Source organism: Sturnira hondurensis, unplaced genomic scaffold, assembly GCF_014824575.4.
Source record: "Sturnira hondurensis isolate 20B ecotype Veracruz unplaced genomic scaffold, ASM1482457v3 Scaffold0021354, whole genome shotgun sequence".
Taxonomy (NCBI): Eukaryota; Metazoa; Chordata; class Mammalia; order Chiroptera; family Phyllostomidae; genus Sturnira; species Sturnira hondurensis.
In genome coordinates this window covers 3679915-3700525 of record NW_028093985.1, presented here as the reverse complement: position 1 = coordinate 3700525, position 20611 = coordinate 3679915, and the positions used below count along the sequence as shown (strand labels likewise).

The 20611-nt window shown below is 38.6% G+C and overlaps 1 long non-coding RNA gene across 1 annotated transcript in view; it reads right to left on the bottom strand.

Annotated features, from left to right (window-relative positions):
• The window catches only part of LOC118977275 (uncharacterized), a 66234-nt gene extending 45916 nt beyond the window's left edge, over positions 1-20318 (bottom strand). Inside the window, exon 1 of the long non-coding RNA XR_005064490.1 lies at positions 19181-20318. This is a non-coding gene — a long non-coding RNA (uncharacterized LOC118977275). The remainder of the gene's footprint in view (positions 1-19180) is intronic.
• Between the last annotated feature and the right edge of the window lie 293 nt (positions 20319-20611).

The window sequence follows — 20611 nt, the reverse complement described above, 5'->3', positions numbered from 1 at the left end:
TGGGATTTTTAACACAATACCATCTGGGTACCTACTGATCATATCATTTTTCTTGGGGATTTAAGTCCCCGATATGCTATATTAACAGATTTTTCATCCCCTAAAGGATTTACTGGACTTTATCTCAAATACTAAGAAATGCCCATTTTGAATAACTTAACTTTTAAGTTAAGAGGTAAAAAGCATGGTAACATCCAATTTATGGTGATGTTTCTGTCGTGTGAGCTCTCAGGAAGACCCTGCCACAAAGGAATATCACCACTGAGGATGGAATCTGTCTGAAAGCCCATTATTGGTATGCAGCCTGCATCCTCTCTGCACAGCTCATTCCAATCTCATTACAGAGAAAATTATGAATTAACAGCAGTGGGTGTAGAGTTTAAATTCCATTTTTCTCTTGCCAGCTGTAAGGCATGAAACAACTGTAGATTTTTCTCAGTACATGGTCTTCACATTCTTGTTTTGTGAGGAGCCCCTATCCTCCAAGAGAGAGAAAAAAATCTAAAAACATCTTCTAAGAAACAGTATTCGAGAGAGGAAAGGAAAAGCAACTTGGCACCGATCCAATGCTTTTAAACAGGTTGATATTAAACAGACATATCAATTTTAGTTTCTTCTTTGCACACAGTTCCCAATTAAACTACACCTGCCGTTCAAATGTGCACTTCAAATGGGCTATTGCCCTGTTAATTCCTGCACTGTCTCAGTGAGTACAATTGCATCCTGGCTCTTTTGTAGTGTTGATTTAAAGTTAATAATTTGCGATTATAGCTAGTGCCATAAAACTCTTTTTTTTTTTTTTGTAACAGGAAAGCATGATTTAAGCTTTTCCCCTCTTTGTCTATCACCCAGGACAGTTGAAAGTGCAGGGCTGGAAGGGACGGAGAGAATGATGCTGCCTCAGCCTCACTGCTCTCCTGAGTTTATTGTGTCTCTGCGTTAAGACAGCTGTGCTCTGAGGCTTTCCCTAGAGCCTCACCAAACCAGCTCTGTCCTTATTTTTCAGTGTCTGTGATGCATACATCCCAGGCCTCTGCATCAAGCATAATTAAAACAGGTTTTCCTCCTAGAGGCTAGAATGTCCTTTCTGTTGCCAGTTCTTAGCACCAGAGGGAGAGGTTTCAGGATGCTACTCCCTCTACGAGGTGCTGTCTATCCTGGCATATAAAGCCTGAGAGTGCGTAAGAGATTCACACCGAGGGCACAACGTTAACACATTCAACACGAGAAACAGGGAAGGTCACGAACAGGTCTTAGGGATCTTCTGTTTTAAATAAATTCCCACATGAATTGGAAATAAAGTGCATCTATAGACATGCAGCCAGGATTTTGACATATTAGATGTGGTCATTTATATTCAAGTTCGGTTGATAAATTCACAAGCCCACCTTTTCCTTTAATTTTAGGCAGACATCAAGTTGAAGACTGACAGTTGCTGCCATCAGGCAACAAATATTCCAGACCACTAACTGCACACAGACAGTCCCTGGCACATAGCTGGTGCTCTATTAGTAATTTCCAAATGAAAAAAGGTCTTATGATCTGAGGAGAGAAGCATCAAAGAATGGGTTTATTTGCAGAAAAATGACCTTTTGGTCACTGGAATAGTAAGAAGTTCACCACAAAGTATAAATATTTCAAAGACTCAAGCAATTATAGTATATAACCTATTCACTCAATCCTCAATAACTGTGTTAACTGCAGATTATACACATGTATTTCCTGATGATTTTCAGATGCTTGGAGAAAGTCAGATAGGTAGTAAGTACCAAAGCAGCAGGCCTGAACCTGGGTGTTTGATCTGTGCGCTTTTCCCCACCATGTAACATAGTGTGGTAGCAAAACATTGTCTTTGAGTACGGCCGCCTTCATTGTTTGACCGCCGAAAGTGTGATTGATTTCCCCACACAAAATCTTAGCTTACTTGTTTCTTTCTCACTTTATTTTTTTTCCAATTTTTTTATTTAATTATTTTTCAAGCACAGTTTTCTGTCTATTACTCCCATCCCATCCCACCCCCGTAATCCCCCCTCCCTCCCATTTCCACCCTTCTCAGTTGTTGTCCATGTATCCTTTATATATGTTCCTCTAAATCCCTCCCCTATTTCCCATGAAATTCCCTCCCCTCTCCCCTCTGGTCACTGTCAGCCTGTTCTCTATTTCAGTGTCTTTGGTTATATCTTTCTCACTTTAGATGAATGTATTAGAATTACTGGGATTTTTTTAAAGGGATAATATAAATCTCAAGCATAACTAAGCCAAAGGGCACTTTTGATTGGATCACATAAAAGTCCCAGCAGTTAGTTGAGTTAGTTATAAACTAGAAAAGGCTTCTTCTTTGCCATACTTTCCTCCACAATTTGTATTAAAGGCAGGTAATCAATAATGTTGAAAATATGTGGCTTCTGGGAAGCCAGGTCATCAAATGCAGGTGTAACGGGGTCTTTGATTCCATAACGGTGCGCATGCATGTTCAGAAGCTCAACCTTGACGACTTTAAACTCTTTTTTCCTGCTCCATGAAGCTGATCATCTTCATGGAAGGATTTGATATGAGAATGTTAATCTTTTGCCTTTCTTTATATGTAAACTGTTTTGACAGCCAAGTAAAGCTATGCTAAGTAATTGATTTTTCTTGTTTCTCTGAGAAATCAGAGATAATCCCCCAGCACTTGAAAAGTTCTAGCATTTCTCCTCCCGTAGCCCTAGCAACAATACAGTAGTAGGTAGAATCCAAAACTCAGTCTAGAATAAATGTGTAAACGTACAGCAGGAGGACCACCTGCTATATTTTTTTTTACTATAGGATGACTATAGTAGAAAGAAAGAAGAAAATTACAATTGTTGGCAAAGATGTGGAGAAATCTGAACCCTTGTCCCCTGTTGTTGAGAATGTAAAATTGTATAGCAGCTGTCAAAACCAATATAGTGATTCCTCAAAAAATTCAGTCTGAAAGCCTGTTAAATTGATTAGCAAAAGATTTAAAAGGGAATAAATTCATAGCGATAAAGAAACTAAGAGGAGGGCCATGAATGGATGAGAAATTTCAACAAATTTCTGAAGGATAGAGAGTGGGAGAAGAGTGTAGATTAGGAGAACATGGCCAAGAAAGCCTTACCAAGAGTATTCTGGAGACGGGCTCCCGGGGGTGGATGGCCAGAGAGACTCCAGCCTCGGGTACAGCAGGCCTGAAGGCTGAGTATGAGAAGAGAGCTGAAGACAGGAGGGGAGGAATTTGCTGAGAGCCCAGCAACAAAAGAATTACATCGATGGCTCCACTTTCTTATCTCATTAGTGAGCATAGTATTTACAACAGTTGAATATGGTAGTTGAGAAGCATTTCATAATATTACACAATCATGTTGCTTTCAAGTTTGTATCATGCAGAACTAAATGTAATATGTACGGAAATATATACTGATTCTTTACATTGGTAACTAGCAGGATTTTATTGTTCATATTCCTTTTTTTAATGACTTTATTGTTGTTCAATTACAGTTGCCTGCATTTTCTCTCCACCACTCCCCCCTCAGACAAAAGGGTCTTGAAAATTAAAACTGTACATGATTTAAAATATTTAATGTTATATAATTAAAACGTTGAAGTAGAAATTAAATATCAGGTTTTAAAAGTGATTTTATTTAACTTTTGATGTTTATTAGATTTTATAACTTTGATTAAATTAACATTTTAAAACATAAAATTTTATTTCTATTTCATATTTACCTTCAGTTACATTTAAAAAAATTAACTATACATTAGTATAAATTTACCTTCAGTTTTTATTCTTTTCAATCACTTTCAATAGAAGACAAATTATCTTAAAATCTTGATGAAAACAACATAAGCAGTGAGGACAAGAAAAATCAATTTGATGAAATATATATAATAATTTATGAATTATGTATGTCTTAACTGCTTATCCAAAAAGCACCAGCCCACAGACAAAACACCTGGATCTATGCAAAAATAATAAAATCAAGTCATCTTTGAAATCTGCTGCCTTTCAGTCATACAGAAACCACAGCTTTACCTGTGTTTTTCAATTTTACTCTTATGGAGGTATATTTGCAAAGTAAGAGAAGAAAGCTATTTTATTTAAAGGTACAATAATTAAGCACATCATTTCTAAATGTTTAGATGATGGTATGTGGGCTTCCATTTGTATCGTTGTCTTGGCCCACAAATACCAGGGGCCGGCCTTCAAAGAGGCACAAGGCAGAGTCCCTAGGAGTCAAGTCAACCCACCTGGACAGCGCAGAAAATGCAGCCACGGTAGAGGTGAGGGCGATATGCAGGCAGAGCAATAGATACTAGAAACGGAGTGTAAAACATTACAAAAGAGCAGAGCCACAGACAATGTCAAGTGCTAATTTATCCTAGTTATTATAGGAAACATTCATGAGTTTTGAATTTGTTGATACTTGATTGACCTTCAAAGGTCACATAAAAACAACATCAGAAGGAATTAGAATAATGAATGGGTGTAGTAGCAAAAAGATTCTATAATCCCATGATACCACTTTTTAGCAAGATTCAAACCTTAAGCTTGAATGTAATTTTTTACTATAAAGCCTTTTCAGCAAATTTAGCCTACAATAAAAATGAGAGGTAGAAGCATTACTGGTAATTTTGCCTAAGGAAGCAATAATAATGCTCCAGGTCTTTAGATTATTGATTTTTAGAGCAATTTCTCATTTCTTTGTGCATAGGGCTGGCCTTTTTCCTTCTATAGGAAAGAAGGACATTTGCAAAATCAGATATTTTTATCTCTGGACTTACAGAATTTACATAGAGAGTGAGGATGTGAGCAATGGACCACACAAATTAACAAGGAAGTAACGTTGTCTGAAGCGTGTGTTATGTCAGCTCTTAATTTATATAATTGATACTGCCTGCAATGAGACAGACAGAAGACAGATTAAATTACATGAGCTTCAGTTTGATCCCCGGGGTTCAAAGATAGCTATTAATCTGATGAGTATCTTTTCCTGAATCTGTGTTGGGGAGAAGGATCACTTCTCAGACAGTCCTTGTCGGGAGGAAGGAATGGATAGCAGTGTGCAATCAGACCCTTGCCTAGGACCATATCATCTCTCCATCTGTCACAATACAGGTCCAAAGGTTCTTGGCTCATCTGGACATCCCACTTATCATACTGGTATACATGTTAGTTAACATGTTTGACATATTAACCAAACCTGAAAAGCACCACATGCTAAGTATTTTGGTCGCTCTGGTAAGAAACATGTGTGACACACTGTAAAAGTACAGAAATTCAAGTTCAACAATGTCAGATAAATTGTCTTGGTCAGTGTTGTTTCATTGTTCTGTACTTCAGGCTCACTAAAAGCAAGTTGCCATATCAATTTTTATTCTATTTTTACTGGCTGTACCGACTGAACTCTTTGGGTTATAATAAAGACTTGTGAGTTCTTTGGGCTATATGATTCCTTATTGTTCTTACCACTGCTCACCAATCACTTCAAAAGATTCTCTTGCTCGAGGCAGGAGCGGGGAATAAGTTTTTTAAATTAATTAATTTATCTATTTTTATAAAGAGGGGAAGGGAGGGAGAGAAGGAAAGAAACATCAATATGTGGTTACCTCTCATATATCCCCCACTGGGGACCTGGTCTGCAACCCAGGCAAGTGCCCTGACTGAGAATCAAACCAGTGACCCTTTGCTTCACAGGCCAACACTCAATCCACTGAACCACACCAGCCAGGGCACAATTAATTTTTTATATGTTCTTACTTCCTTTGTTGTGAAATTAGTTTTTTGGTGAAAAGCATTATGTGAGACACTATAATGGTGAAGAAGGCTTTCTGTAACCCAACAAACAGAGTTGTTGGCAGAAGCATGGGTCATCAGGAAGGCGATCTATATCCATATCCGGAATGAGTGTCTGGTTTTAGCGTTAACAAATCACTGCCCTGTCCATTTTTTTTCTATAATGTCAAGCAAATTCCTAGATTCGGACCATTATATTTAGTTAGAATCTGCTTTGTTCTTTCCTGGTTTGGCCAACATGCCCTCCCCCCCAAAAGTCACATATTGGAACTCACTGGCATGGCTTACATTCCAGAAAGGCTCTCCAACCTTGAAAAAAATTGGAAACCTTGGACCTGAGAGAGTCTTGCTGAGATGGGGTAATTTTTTCTTTCAGCTTAAGAAGCCCTGGCAGTTCCCACTTCCCAGCAGGCAAAAGCAGAGTGATCAATTCTGAACAGCATCTCTACTGAGAGCATTTTAATCAACCAGAATGAGTACAGAGCAGCTGGCTCCCCACCAAAAATTCACAGACATGTTTGCACCCAATTGGAAAACAGTAAACATCAGGCACCAAGCCAAGCCCATTTGGTATATTAATTCCTTAGTCTAAACTAGGTCTTAGAAGCATACTCAATTTTTCTACTCTCTTCTACAAGAATCCTATCCATTTCTTCCTGCCATCTAGACTATCCAGACAGAACTAGCTCAAACCTAGCTTACAATAATAACAATAGTTTTTAATATCCTATGGCATTTTTGTAAGCAAAACTATAGGCCAAGAATAGAGAGGGAGGATGGGTGGTGAGAGTCAGCATGAGGGAATCTAATTTCACCCTTTACCATCTTTCCTCATTTTAAAGACAATCAGGATCATTCATTTGACTTTGAGCATGTAGTTATAACACAAAAGAGATTTCAGCAGTGGTGCCTGTATACCTAAATGAAGGTGTACACCATGAAAGAAACATAATCATTCCAGGATATTGCCATTGTTCAAAATATTTATACATCCTTTCCTCAGAGTGTCTCTCAAGGCCATCAGGAAATTCAATCTTATAAACCCAACTCACAGTTAACAATAAGACATTTCTCAACTTGTGCATTCATTTATATCTGGCTTGACTTTGAGTAACTTTTGGAAGTTTTAGAAATTAAAATCCACCCTCAAAAAACATTTTGCCATCCCTAAGGATTCTCAAAGCAATGTCTATGAAGGATAGTCTAAGTGTGATTTCCAAATATATTTTGACCAACTGTAGTATTATTAGAGTAAGTTTCTAGCCATCTAAAGGAACTGCTTCAAAAGAGGCAGTATTCATTTGAACACATAAGTTCTCATATGTTTGTTAAGAATTAGTCATATTATTTTATAATATTAACATTTTAAAATTTATCAAAATGCAAAGTAACTTTCTAATTCTTCCCCTCTATGTGGGGTCTTTTGAAAATAGTAGCATACTTGAGTGTTTGTAATTATTGAACTCATTTGTGATGGTCTATCCCTCAAATGTGTTCTCTTCATACCAACCTCAGATTTAATTTAGTTTAATTATGTTTATTCCCAAAGTATGTGCCATTAAATACTAGACTCAGAAGACAAAGCACAGGTTCCATAATGAAATAAATCTAAAAAGCACAGCCTACTATATTCTCTCTTCATTGTTACCAATGCATACAGCACGTCAAAGGCCTGCCAGAGCTCCATTCCAGCCATCTCTACTTCCTGGGTGGCTTTGCTAAGGCTCAGGCTTTTCTCCCACAATCCTCTCCTCCCTCAGTTCTCCCCATCTCAGTCAATGGCAATGTTATTCTTCCAGTTGCTTGAACTGGAATCTTTGGAGTCACCTTTTGATGCAGACCCTGGCCTATGGGGTCTGTGTGTTGAGGTCCCAGGTAGATGTGAATTTGTGGGGAACACCAGTCAGCCCACTATAGATGGCATAATGTACCTTATATTAGAAAGATGAACAAATTCACATGGACTATAGAAGTCCTGTGGAGAAAAAGGGATGGCATAGCTGCTCTCTAAGTGAGAGAGAGGGCCTTCCCCTGCCTGGACAGGCTTTTATTGCTTTTCTGAGCACATTATTACATCAAGAATGGTCCTCATTTACTATGCACAGGTTCCTCATTTAATATGCACAGGTTTGCTGTAGGTGATTGCCTTTTACAGATAACAAAGGAAAGAATGTTGCTAATTACTTAAAAGAGAAGGATATTGCAGATCAAGGGGAAAGGTGTTTGAACTGGTTACATTCCATCCTTGAGAGGTTTGGCACAGATTTGAGTGAATTAATTTAGATATGCAGTAAACATTTTCTGCCTTAATTTAGGGTGAGAGAGTTTTAGCAAAAACAAGACTCAAAGCAGCCTAGGTACAATGCAGGCCTGATTCCCCACAAGAGAACCTATCCGTGGGCATGGGTCCTGTGTGCTGACCTGGCTCCCTGACAGTTTTCCAAATCAGGGGCTGGGCTACATTCCCCACATTATTCAGAACAGTCCCCTATAACACTTGACTCCCCTGATTTCTCTATCTAATCCATCAGGAAATTCTGTTGGTCTAATTTAAAATTTGTCTCATCTCTTGCCACCTCCGCCACTATCATTATCAAAGGATCACCAACTCTCTTCTAAATTATTACACCCACCTTCTAACTTATTTCCCTGCCTTTGCCTTTGTCCCCCTTCAATCCACGGTCAACATAACAGCCCAACTTACATCATCCCTCTACCTATGTCCCACCAAAATTCCAGTTCTAACCTTCAGATAATCTACTACATATGGCCTGCTATTCTGCTCCCCTATCCTTCCTCTCATCTCTATCCCATCTCTCTTATCTCTTTTCTGCTCATTGTCCACCTGGATTAATCCATTCCTGTCATACCAGTACCTTTGCCATTTCTGGAACACACTAGGCACACGTATCGGTTTTTGTATTGACACCTCCCGTAAACATTCCCTTCCAGATATCTGCATGGCTCTCCTCCTTACTTCCTTCAAGTTTGTACACAAATGCCACCCTATCACAAAGCCTCTCCTGAGCACCATCCTGCACAATTACTCCCGACCTCCTCGCCCGGAATGTCTCTCTATGCTCACCCTGCTTTGTTCCTCCTCATGGCACCTGTCACCACCTAGCACATCATATCTCTGTTTGTTTATTCACGTGTTTGCCCACTAGGATATAAGCTCCGTGAGAAGCATATCTTGTTCTTACTGTTTTCTACTGATTTCCCGGTGTCCAGAATGGTGATTGGCATAATGGATCCTCAATAAATATTTGTTGAATAAATAAATGTATGAACGTTTCTGAGAGATCCTGCAGTAAATATGCAGTCACGTGCATTTACGAAACCACATTTTAAAGCATGATGCCTAGTAGTGGCTTATTCTGTTGTTGTTGTCAGTAGAGAGAACACTGAACAACCTGCATTCATTTTCCTCAAAATCAAATACTGGGACATAGTTGTGTCTAAAAACTAACCAATGGCATCAGACATTTGATTTGATGGGTAATTATAACAGCCACATTTCACAAGTCTTTATGTAAATGAACTAAAGAATTACTCCTAAAATTATGCTAGATAAAGACTGCCAGAACTAGATTAGGTGCAATGTATACAAAGACATATACATTACTCTGTAGTGTAAAATTTTTCAAAAAACACACATAGTTTATGTTTATAAACAACAGATGTATACACAAACACTGTTACAAAGAACAAGACAAACTTAGAAAAAAATCAGAGTATTACTTCTTACACACTGGCAATTAATGCCTTAATATTTCAAAATTCTTTGCAAAAGGAGATAGTTTAAAAAGTTCTAGTTCAGGGTTTTTTTATGCATATTACTTTTTTCCATCTTTTTCTTTTCATCTGCTTCCATTTTAAGCTTAACTTCTCCAGCTGTAAGAGCTCCCAGTTTCTTATTCTTTGCTTTCTTGATCTTTTCCTTGGTGGTAGCCACATCGATTTTAGTTTCAGTAGAAGCTTCCTCCGCTTTCACAACTGGTTTTTCTTCAGGTGGAATAAAAGCTCTGATGCTTTCCTCTTGTCCCTTATCGAGAGCTTCTGTTTGTTTAGCCTTTATTGCTTTCATTTTCTGTCACTTGTCTTAGTAGCAGCTTATTGAATGTACTTTGGAATCTCATGAACATAAGATACAGCCCTGACATACATGTGCTGCCGGTCTAGAGTAGTAGGTGAAACACAAACAGATAATTCAATGCAATGTGGAAAGTAGGAAATAGATGTATATGAAAGTTGCCATGAAAATATAGGAAAAGGCCATTTAATCTAAGGGAACCCTGGAAAAACTGTTTCCAAAAGGAAATTTCTGGATGTGCTCTTACATAAATATGCTTCTGTAACTGACCATTATATAAATCCACCAGTCATTGCTAACTAATAGTTCTCACTGAAATTTATGGGGTGCAAGACTTCCCACTCTTAATAAAAATGTGGAAAACATAAAACATATTTTTGGGGCCCTTTTAATAAAAGTAGGATCATGGAGGAGACAAATGTTACATAGTCCAATAATGCACAGGGTAATTATTTTGTAAAAAGTTTCAAAGATATGTTGATAAGGGGTCATATCTTTCTCATTTGAAACAGGGTGTTTTAGTCACTAGAAAAAAAATGTATTCACTCTAGTCAGGAATACTGTGCCCTTGGGTGACTCAGAAAACGATCCGTGGCTGCCACTGGTGGAACAAGGACACCTGTTATCTTTCTTTCATTCAACAAACCAAGCACATGCCCTGGCCTGCCCCTCCCACCTCATATCCAGCCTCATAGAAGAAATCTTTCAGCATCCCGGAGTCTGAGGCATCAGACTTAATAAGACATGAAAACAATCTTAGGATTATGGTACATCCCTAATGTGAAAAGTGACAGGATTTTCCAAAGGAGAGGACGAAGAAAACAGATAGTAAAAAATGGGTTCTGAATAGAGGCTGCAGAATGAAAAACTAAAAATAAGATGAAAAGGAATATGGAGTGAGTGATCACTTGAAAGACAAAACCTGGAGGCTTCGTTCTTCCTTAGCACCATTTCGAGTTATTAATTTAGTTGGATTAAGCCAATTCCTTCCTAATCCTCACTCTCTGTACTGATTAAGATGTCCTAATGAACATTTATCTTTACTCCCACGGCCACCTTCAAATTCTTTTTATTTTGGAAGACTTCTCAATTGTATAAAACTTTAAGGGAGTCCAATTAAAGAGGCCAAGAGCAACCTAAGACTGCCTCCCTCCACCCCTGGAAGTTAAGGTGTGGTCACCAGCCAGCTCCGCCCTTCAGATTCTCACAGGTGGATCTTTTAGTCTTGAGCAAAATATGCAAAGATAAAAGATTAGTAATAAATACTACTTTAAGTTTTTTTTATTTTAAATGATGCAGTAAATTTTACTCACTTTGTTATACAGCTCCTTCAGTTCTCACAAATGGATAGAATCATGTACCTATGACCACAATTAAGACACAGAACAGTTCCATCCCCCTCCAAAAACTCCTTCATGCTACTACCCCTTTGTACTCAAACCCTCACCTGGCAACCATTCATCTGATCTCTATCCCTGCGGTTTTGCTTTTCCAAAGTTTTTTGTAAATGTAATCAGAAAATATGTCACCTTTGGAGTCTGTCCTGTTAGGATAATACATTTGACATTCATCTATTTTGTTAGGTATATCCATAGCTCATTCATTTATATTACTGTGTAATATTTCATTGTTATGCATATGCTAATGCAAAAGGCTTAGAATAGTTAAAACAATTTCAAAAAATAAGAACAAAGTCAGAAGAGTCACACAACCTGATTTCAAGACAGACTGTGGGGGGGGCGGCTAGGATCGATGTAAAAGACAGAAAACTGTACTTGAACGACAATGAAATTTTAAAAATTAAAAATTAAAAAAAAATTTAAAAGACAGACTGTAAAGCTACAGGGATCCAGACACTATGGAAGTGGCAAAAGAACAGCTACATAAATCCATGGAACTGACCAGAGTTCAGTAATTATCCCATGCAAATACAGTGTTTTTTTTTTTTTTTTTACTAAGATGCAACGGTAACTCAATGGAAAATGAATGGTCTTTTTTAACAAACAGCACTGGAACAATTGGCTATCTGCATGCAAAAATGTGAAATATTTACTCTACTCCACACCTTACTCTTTAAATATTTGTGGGGTCTATATTTACATCTCTTTCATTCCTGATATCATTAATCTGTGTCTTTTCTTTTTTCCCTTGGTCAATCCAGATGGAAGTTGATATATTTTCAATCTTTACTCAGAACCAGGTTTTAGTTTCACTGATATTATTGTGTGCCTTTCATTTCTCTTCTTAATTTCTATTTTCCTGCTTGCTTTGCATTTCATTTTTTTCCAGCTTCGTAACATGGAAGCTTAGATTATTTCCAAGACCTTTTCTTGAGACCTTTTATTTATCTAGCATAAGCATGTAATGCTATAAGCTTTACTCTAAGCACTGTCTTGCCTGCATTTGACTCATTGTTTAAAAGTCTGTTATTTAATTTCCAAATATCTGATGATTTTCTGGATATCATCCAGCTGTTCACTTTTTATATAATTTAATTATGGCTAGAAAGAATACTTTATATAATTTTAATTTTTAAAAAATTATTGTTGACATTATTACAGATGCCCTCCATTCCACTGTCCCCTCCTTGTCCCCATCCACCCAGCACCCACCCACCCTGGCCTTTACCACATATGCTTTGTATAAGTTCAGGTTTTAGAAATTATTTAAGGTTTGTTTTATCTTCCAAGATATAATCTATCTTGGCAAATGTTCCATGTGCACTTAAAAGTAATATGTTTTGTGGCTGTTGCCTGAAATTTTCTATAAATATCAGTTACGTCAAGTTCATTGATAGCCTACAGCAGGGGTGTCAAACTCATTTTCACTGGGGGCCATATCAGCCTCCCAGTTCAAAGCGCTGAAATAACTTTAGGACTGTGTCAATGTAACTACTCCTTAACTGTTAAGGGGTTGAAATTACATTCGGCCCTTGCTCAGCATTAGCGGGGCTGATGTAGGCCCCGATAATAATGAGTTTGACAACCCTGGTGTACTGTATCAGGTCTTCAGATACCATATTTTTTAGCTCTAAAATTTCTGTTTGTTTCTTTTCATAATTTCTACTCTGCTGAGAATTTGTGTCTTCCCATTCATTTTGAGAGTGTTCACCATCATGTCATGAACCATGATAGTTGCTTTAAGTCTTTTTCTAGTGATTCCAGCATTTAGGTCACCTGAATGTTGCTCTCTGTTGATTATTGTTTCCTGGGTTTTAATGAATTATTTTTGTTTGTATTTTAGTCACTTAAAAATTTATTCATATTCTGAGTAATTTTGGAATATTATGCTGTAAGACACTGGCTCCTATTAAAATCCTCTGGAGAATGTGATTTTAAAGCAATCAACCTTGTTTTTTTGAACCGCCAAGTCCAATTTGCCTTCTGTGTGTTATTAGTCCCAGTATCGGTTCATTTTGAAATGGGCCTGCTAACTGCTGGGTCTGCTTGGTGAAGACACAGAAGTTAGACCATATATAGTCTTATATATGGCAGTTTATTTCTTGAAGTCTTTGCTATGTTTCTTTGAGTCTGGTCTACACATGCCCTAACTTGGATCCTAGGCCCAGTGTTGGTTCATGCAGAGAATTAAGGGATCCTCATCTCCAGTCTTTCCTCTGCGGTATTTCTACCACACACTGTGGTTCACAGTGACCCATTTTCTCCAGTTCCTCTGGCCAGAAAGATGCGGTGCTACCCTCCTGAAAAGGAAAAGGGGAACAGGAGGAGGAGGGGATGCAGAAAAGCAGAAAAGAGCTGTCCTTTTGGCAGCAGTATTTTAACTTCCATGGCCAGTTCTATTGGAAATAAAATAATTTTGCCACGGGGGAAAATCACATAAAAATGCTATCCATCAACAGTTGTACCCACTTAAAAGCCAGTTGCTTATTTAAAAGTATATAGTTTATTTTATTTCTCTCTCAAGCAGTATCCTGCACTCCAGACTTCATCATCCACACACCTATGAACTGTTAGCTAGACCCTGTTCCTGAAGGACCTTATTCTTCGTTAGCTTTCACACTAGAACGCTGACATGGAGAATTCTGGAGCTGTGCGAATGGGCATTTATGGACTCGGCACTGTGCAGAGGCAGCCAAATGCTCTCTCCCAACTCAGGTTTCTCAGTTTGAACAACACAATGTCAACCTTAACAACAGGATCATCCCTTAATCTAGAACCCTACAAAGAGAGAATGAATAAACATAATTTGATAAACTAATAAGTTTAGCTGGCAGCCCAGGCTAATAGAACTGCTCCGTGGTGCTGGAGACCCTAGTTCTGTGCGTCTCACGGCTCAGTGCCTCTCAGCACACAGCTTCCATCTCATGATCTAATGCAGCTGCTCCAGCTCTGTCCATCACATCTAAATTTGCCGGGGTCCAGCCTCACCAGGTCTCAGGGTCCCCGAAAGATGGACGGTGCAGGTGACGAATGCAAAGTTGGACACCGATTGGATGCTGGAGAACAGCCACCCTCTGTGGGTCTGACTGAACTCTCAGAGTTAGAATGAGCTTTATTTTTATAGAGATTGTTACATGATATCAAAGGAACAGGTGCATGGTGTGATCAGTTAAGCAGAAAAGTCAGTACAGAAGTAACTTGGAAAAGTACAGGAAGTTCTATAGATTCAATTAGCTAAACAAAGGTTATTTTGACTAGGAGGGCCATTAATTAGACAATTAGAAATAGTTGTATGTACAGAGCTTTAAGTATCTATTGATGAATAGATGTTTATTTAAATTCTTAGAATTTGGCATAGGTCAAAAGGATATGCTAGACTAAACAGTGGTTATAGAAAATTTATTAAAAAGCCTTTGTGGTTGGAGTATCTAACTTAGCTATCTTCCTTTCTATAATCTTTCTTTATGTACTTTGGACTCTAACTCCTTTGTAATTGTTCCTTCGTTTATAATAATTAACCAGCTTCCCCTGCTTCTTGACCTATCTAATCTGATTAATATGTATTTCTGTCCAAGGTATAAGAGGGGCTGTTACTCTGTCAACTTTTAGATGTTCAGGGGCTACCCTGCCAGGGGGGAACTTTTGTTTTATGGCCAAGAAATCATTTTGTACAACCTCATTGGAATTCTGTGGATCACTGGGCCTGAAATACAGGTGTCTAGAAATCCCACCACCTATTAATAGCAAAGACAGACATGCAAGAAGAGATAGGAAATCCAGCCACAGTTGCCTCTGCTGTGCAGATGCATCTCATCTGTCCCGACCATGTCAAGGGTCAGCTGTTGGTCGGCTCCCAGCATAAATCCTACCTATGGGTAGGGGAGAAGAGAATGAGAGACAGCATGCCTTTTCTTTTATTTTACTTTTTAATTTTTTATTGTTGTTCAGTTACAGTTGTCCCACCTTTTCTCCATTGCTCTCCCAAGCCCCACCTCCCATTCCCACAGTCACCCCCCTGATTTTCCATGCCCACTGAGTCCTCTCTTCATGTTCCTTGGTTTGCCCCTTCCCCTTCCTTCCTCCGTTATCCCCCTCTCACCTCCCCTCTCTGGTCACTGTCAGCTTGTTCTTTATTTCCATGTCCGTGATTCTATTTTGCTCATTTGTTTGTTTTGTTGATTAGGTTCCACTTATAGGTGAGATTATATGGTATTTGTCTTTCACCAGCTGGTTTATTTCACTTAGCATGATACTCTCCAGATCCATCCATGTTGTCATGAAGGGTAGGAGCTCCTTCTTTCTGTTGCTCAGTATTCCATTGTGTAAATGTGACACAGTTTTTTGATCCATTCATTTACTGATGGATACTTACGCTGTTTCTAGCACTTGGCTATTATAAATAACACTGCTACGAACACTGGGGTGCATAGGTTCTTTTGAATTGGTATTTCAGGGTTCTCAGGGTATAGTCCCAGCAGTGGGATTGCTGAATCTAACGGCAGTTCCAAAAGGAACATTCCAAAAGCGCGTGTAGGCTCATCAATTCTAACAAATGTACTCTGGTGAAGGATGTTGATAATGTGGGAAGCTATGCATGTGTGAGGCCAAAAGTATGTGGGAAATCTCCACATCTTCCCCTTAATTTTGCTGTGAACCTAAAACTGTGCTAAAAAATAAAGTTTATGAGAGAAAGAAAAAAAAGATTACAACAAGCCATTTGAAAAGAGCTGTAGGGTCTTAAGAAAGTGATAAAGCAAACACAAAATTACATTAAAAAATATTCTTGTTACCCAAGGGTTATCAATTTCATTTATAAAGTAACAAAAGATTAAGAATCTCTTGCAGTTTAAACCCTTTCAGGCATTAAACATTCTAATCTTGTTTTCTCATCGTGAAATAGTGCTGTAACTTCTACAAGGATTATCTGCCCTTTTCTCTAACTCTCTTTTATTGATTTAGTTAGTACAAGCCACCTCCGAGAGGCAGGGAGCAGTCATACTTTGAAGTAAGAAACACACCCATTAAGAAGTTAATCAAGTGTGACAGAGACTCTTGTCTACGAGATATTAAAATCTTTGTGAATTGTGCCTGGCTTGCAAATTTTATTGTGAACCAGGAGGACCATTAACTGGCAGGAAACAATTTTAGACCCATCAAAGCAAAGGTAGCAGATATTAAGAAAAACAACCCCTGGAGGCAGAGGTGAATGAAAGCACCAAATATCACTCCAACTGCATTTGTTAACTAAACAGTTATGGAATGCCCATCACAGTAGTGCCCCCTCACCTGCGGAGGACATGTTCCAAGACCCCCAGTGGATGCCTGAAATTGCACATAGTACTGAACCCTACATACACTATGTTTTTTCCTATGTTTACAGTTGTGAGTATGCAAAGACAGAGTTTATTCTTGTACTATTATTTATTGTTATATTTTCCATATGAACAACTGTAAACCTACTTTTGCCCACCCTGCATACATGCCTATGATAAAGTTTAATTTATAAATTAGGCTTATTAAGAGATTAATAAATAAAATCTTAAAAAAAATTTTTTTTTAAAAAGCCCTGGCTGGTGTAGCTCAGTAGATTGAGCGCGGGCCTGCGAACCAGGGGATCGAGGTTCGATTCCCAGTCAGGGCACATGCCTGGGTTGCAGGGCACATTCCCTGCAGGCCAACTCCCAACAGGGGATGCACAAAAGGCAACCATACATTGATGTTTCTCTCCCTCTCCTTCCCCTCTAAAGATAAATAAATAAATAAAATCTTAAAAAAAATTTAAAAAAAAGAGATCAGCAACACTAACTAATAATAAAATAGAACAATTGTAACAATATGCTAATAAAAGTTACGTGAATGTGGTCTCTGTCCATCTCTCTAAATTTCTTATTGTACTGCACTTATCTTTTAAATTAAAGGAAGTACTCCACAGTTTCTCTCTGACATGTCTGAATTGCCCGAATCACTCTTCTTATGCTCGTGGGCCATTGTTAAGTAAAATAAGGGTTACTTGGACATAAGCACTGTGATACCCTGACCCATAAGGTGATAACAGAGGGCTACTTAGTGACTAATGGGAGGGTAGTGAATACAATGTGGAGACGTTGAAGTGAAAGTCCTTCATTGTGGAGGAACAAAGCCTTGGGTGGGTTGACCCCAGAGACAGAGTTTGTCCAGGCCTCAGAAATAACATCCAGACCTCAGCTGTGTTTCAGTTCCAGGCCCAAATAAGCTGTGAAACAGGATGAAGAAGCCATGAGGACCAGATACACTGGTCAACAGCCCTCTACCCCAGTGTCAAGTAATCAGGAGAGACCATGACCTTGACCATGACCCTAACTCCCTGCGTCACCATGATTAATGATTTTCCCCTTTATAACCCATCCCCTGGAAGCCATCCGGGAGCCAGATTTTTGAGCATCAGCCAGCCTATCTCCCAGCGTGGGCTATTACTCCCTGAAAATAAACCCTTACTTTATTTGCTGCAAACTCCTGCTCATGTCTCATTGGGCACTGATGTGCCCAGCAAACAGACCCCTTTAGTCCAGCAACACTATCCCACTATACAAGAGAAGACATTTTCCAGACATTATATATTATCAATATTGTGATTTTAAAAATGGTAAAATTTTTACTAATTGAGTAGGTGAAAAAGTTCACTTTTTGTTGCTATAATTCTTATCATTCAAAGAGCAAGCACATACATTTTAAAAAATTTATGTAACTGACTTTTGAGTATTTAATTTAGAATACCTGGGTTCATATAGGGAAATTAAGTATGAAATTTCACCCATGTCTGAAAAAATCAATATATAAACTATGATGGTAATTATAAAAACTAACAAACCCATGGACATTTCTTTTAAGTAAACTTGCCATGTAATTAATTGCACTGGTGACATCTTTATATAGCAATATCTTATAAGCCTCTGTTGTTTTTCTATAGTGTAACAAAAGTGAGTGCACAAGATAACAACACAGGATGACTTAAAATGCAAAAAAAGAAGAAAGGTTGTTTTGCTCCATCTGCTCCTGTCCATTATACCAGCATCACTGTGTGCTCACGGCCCCTCTCTGCCTCTCCCCACCTGCATAGCAGAGCGAGTATCCACGCACGTGGCCCCACAACAAACTTGAACCCTCCTCCCCTCCTCGTGGTAGAATAGGACTCAAAAGCAATAAAATTAGTAAGACAATAACATAATACAACTGATTTCTTTAAGGCCCGAGTCATTCTAATTTCCTTTTTAAAAATTTTCTTCATGTTTTAAAACAAGGAGAGAAATAAACCAAAGCAGAATTTAAAAGAAACTCTCTTTCCTAGGAAATGAAGCAATGTCCTTTGGTCTGAATGGAATGAGTTACATAACTATAGTCTAATGCAGTAGAGAATTAAGAGTATGGGCTGGCCCTGTACTCAGACCGTCTGGATTTGAATCCCAATCTTACTTTGGCCAAATCACTTTCATTGGTCTAAACTTGTAAAATGCAGATAATAATAGTAAGTACTTCACAGAATGGTTGGAATCGAATGAGCATTGAATTCAATCATCCTGGTAAAGTTCTGAGCCTCTGTCCAGTCCCACCTAAATGCTAAGTAAACAGTATTAAATTTCAATGGAGTTGGATAGTGATCCTGTGTTTTACCAGATATGGATAGCCGAAAGGACTAAGAAAGAACAGAGGAATGAGGTGTCTTTACTGGGGCTGAATACAGTGGTGTGAGCCACGCTAGGGCAGCGAGGGTGAGAACATAAAGCATAAAGTGATCATAGATGAAAAACTGAAACAGACTGCTATAAAAAGAGGGAGGTGATAGAAACAGGAATGTAGGGGGGCAGGCACGATAGCTGGAGCCCAGACAGTTCACTGCTAAATGAGGTAGGTACTTACCTATAGCAAAGCATTCAGCTGGGATCTTATTCCTATGCAATGGGAAGTCTCCAAAGGAACAGGAGTGGAGTGACTGATACGACTCGGCAGGCACAGCCACTATAGCTGCTGTGTGGAAACAAGATCTGAGGGCATAAACTTGGGAACAGAGAGACCAGTCAGGAGGCTGTTATCCAGGCGAGAGTAATGGAGGCTGAGACTAGGGTGGAAAGATGGAGATGGAGAGAGGTGAAGAGATTTGAAATGCATGGAACAAGAAAAGAAAGGAATTAGTGAGGGCTTAGTGAGTGAGCAGAGGATAGTACCAAGAATTCCCGGATGGATCCTGGTTCCCCAGAGGCCTGAGGGGTATCACTGAAGCCCTGGATCTAGGGGTCCTTTCAAGAAGTCAGCTAGTGAGGGATTGATACAGCATTGTCCTGGGGAAGAAAGTGATACGTAGCAATGCTGTGTTAATTGAAAAAAAAGCAAAAACAAAATTTAAAAAACTTAGCACTCAAGGACTTATTTGAAGTTACCTTGGAAAAACTAAAGAAATCTGAAAAGTCAAATTCAGTTCAAACTTAGAAAAAATGATAGAATTAAATTCTTCTATTGAATATGAAATCCACTGACACATGAGAGGAAAATGTACAAAATCAAAGGTTGTGCAAAAGAACCCAGTATTCTTCAAAATGTAAATTTCATTTATCTAAGTGTCTTTTGCAGGATACTGTCAAAAGAATCTGGTTGTTCTGGAACATAGCTTTGAACTTGCTGTTTTCAACAACAAATTAGATTTAATGAAGCCTCAGCCTTTCATTTGACATTAACATAATAGGTCAGCGATGGATTGGTCCTCAAACAAGTGATTAAGGCAGCATCTGTGGAAAAGGCAGCATGTCCTTTGGAACAAAACTCCACCAGACAAAGATTTGTTCATGCATTATAACTTACAACAGCAAACACAAAGTTACGTGCTGTTATAAGGGCACTTTTAATCATCATCACTTTGAACCACAGTGTTTTAGAGCTGGAAGGGACCTTCAGAAAACATATGATCCAACTCTTCCATTTTACAGATAGGAAGCCTACGACTCAGAGTAATTGACTGACTGATGACCACATGTCAATGGGCCCATGAGGAGGAGACTGGGGACACAGCTTTCGTACCCTGGGCCTTTTTCGTTATACCCACTACCCCTCAAATGACTAGCGATGGGAGAAAGGCTGCAGAGTGGGGCTCCTCAGCTGGTTATTCCTAAAACTTGGATTCTATCTCTTAGGACATGACGTAGAGGGGTTGCTTATTGTGGGGTTACTCCCCACCAAAAGAAACTGATTATCAAGTTAACATAAACAGCCTATAAAATAGTTAACATATTATTCTCAAATGTGTTTTTTCTCTTGAATGTAGACTGTATTCACATTTTTAAATTTCCTGGGAAGCTC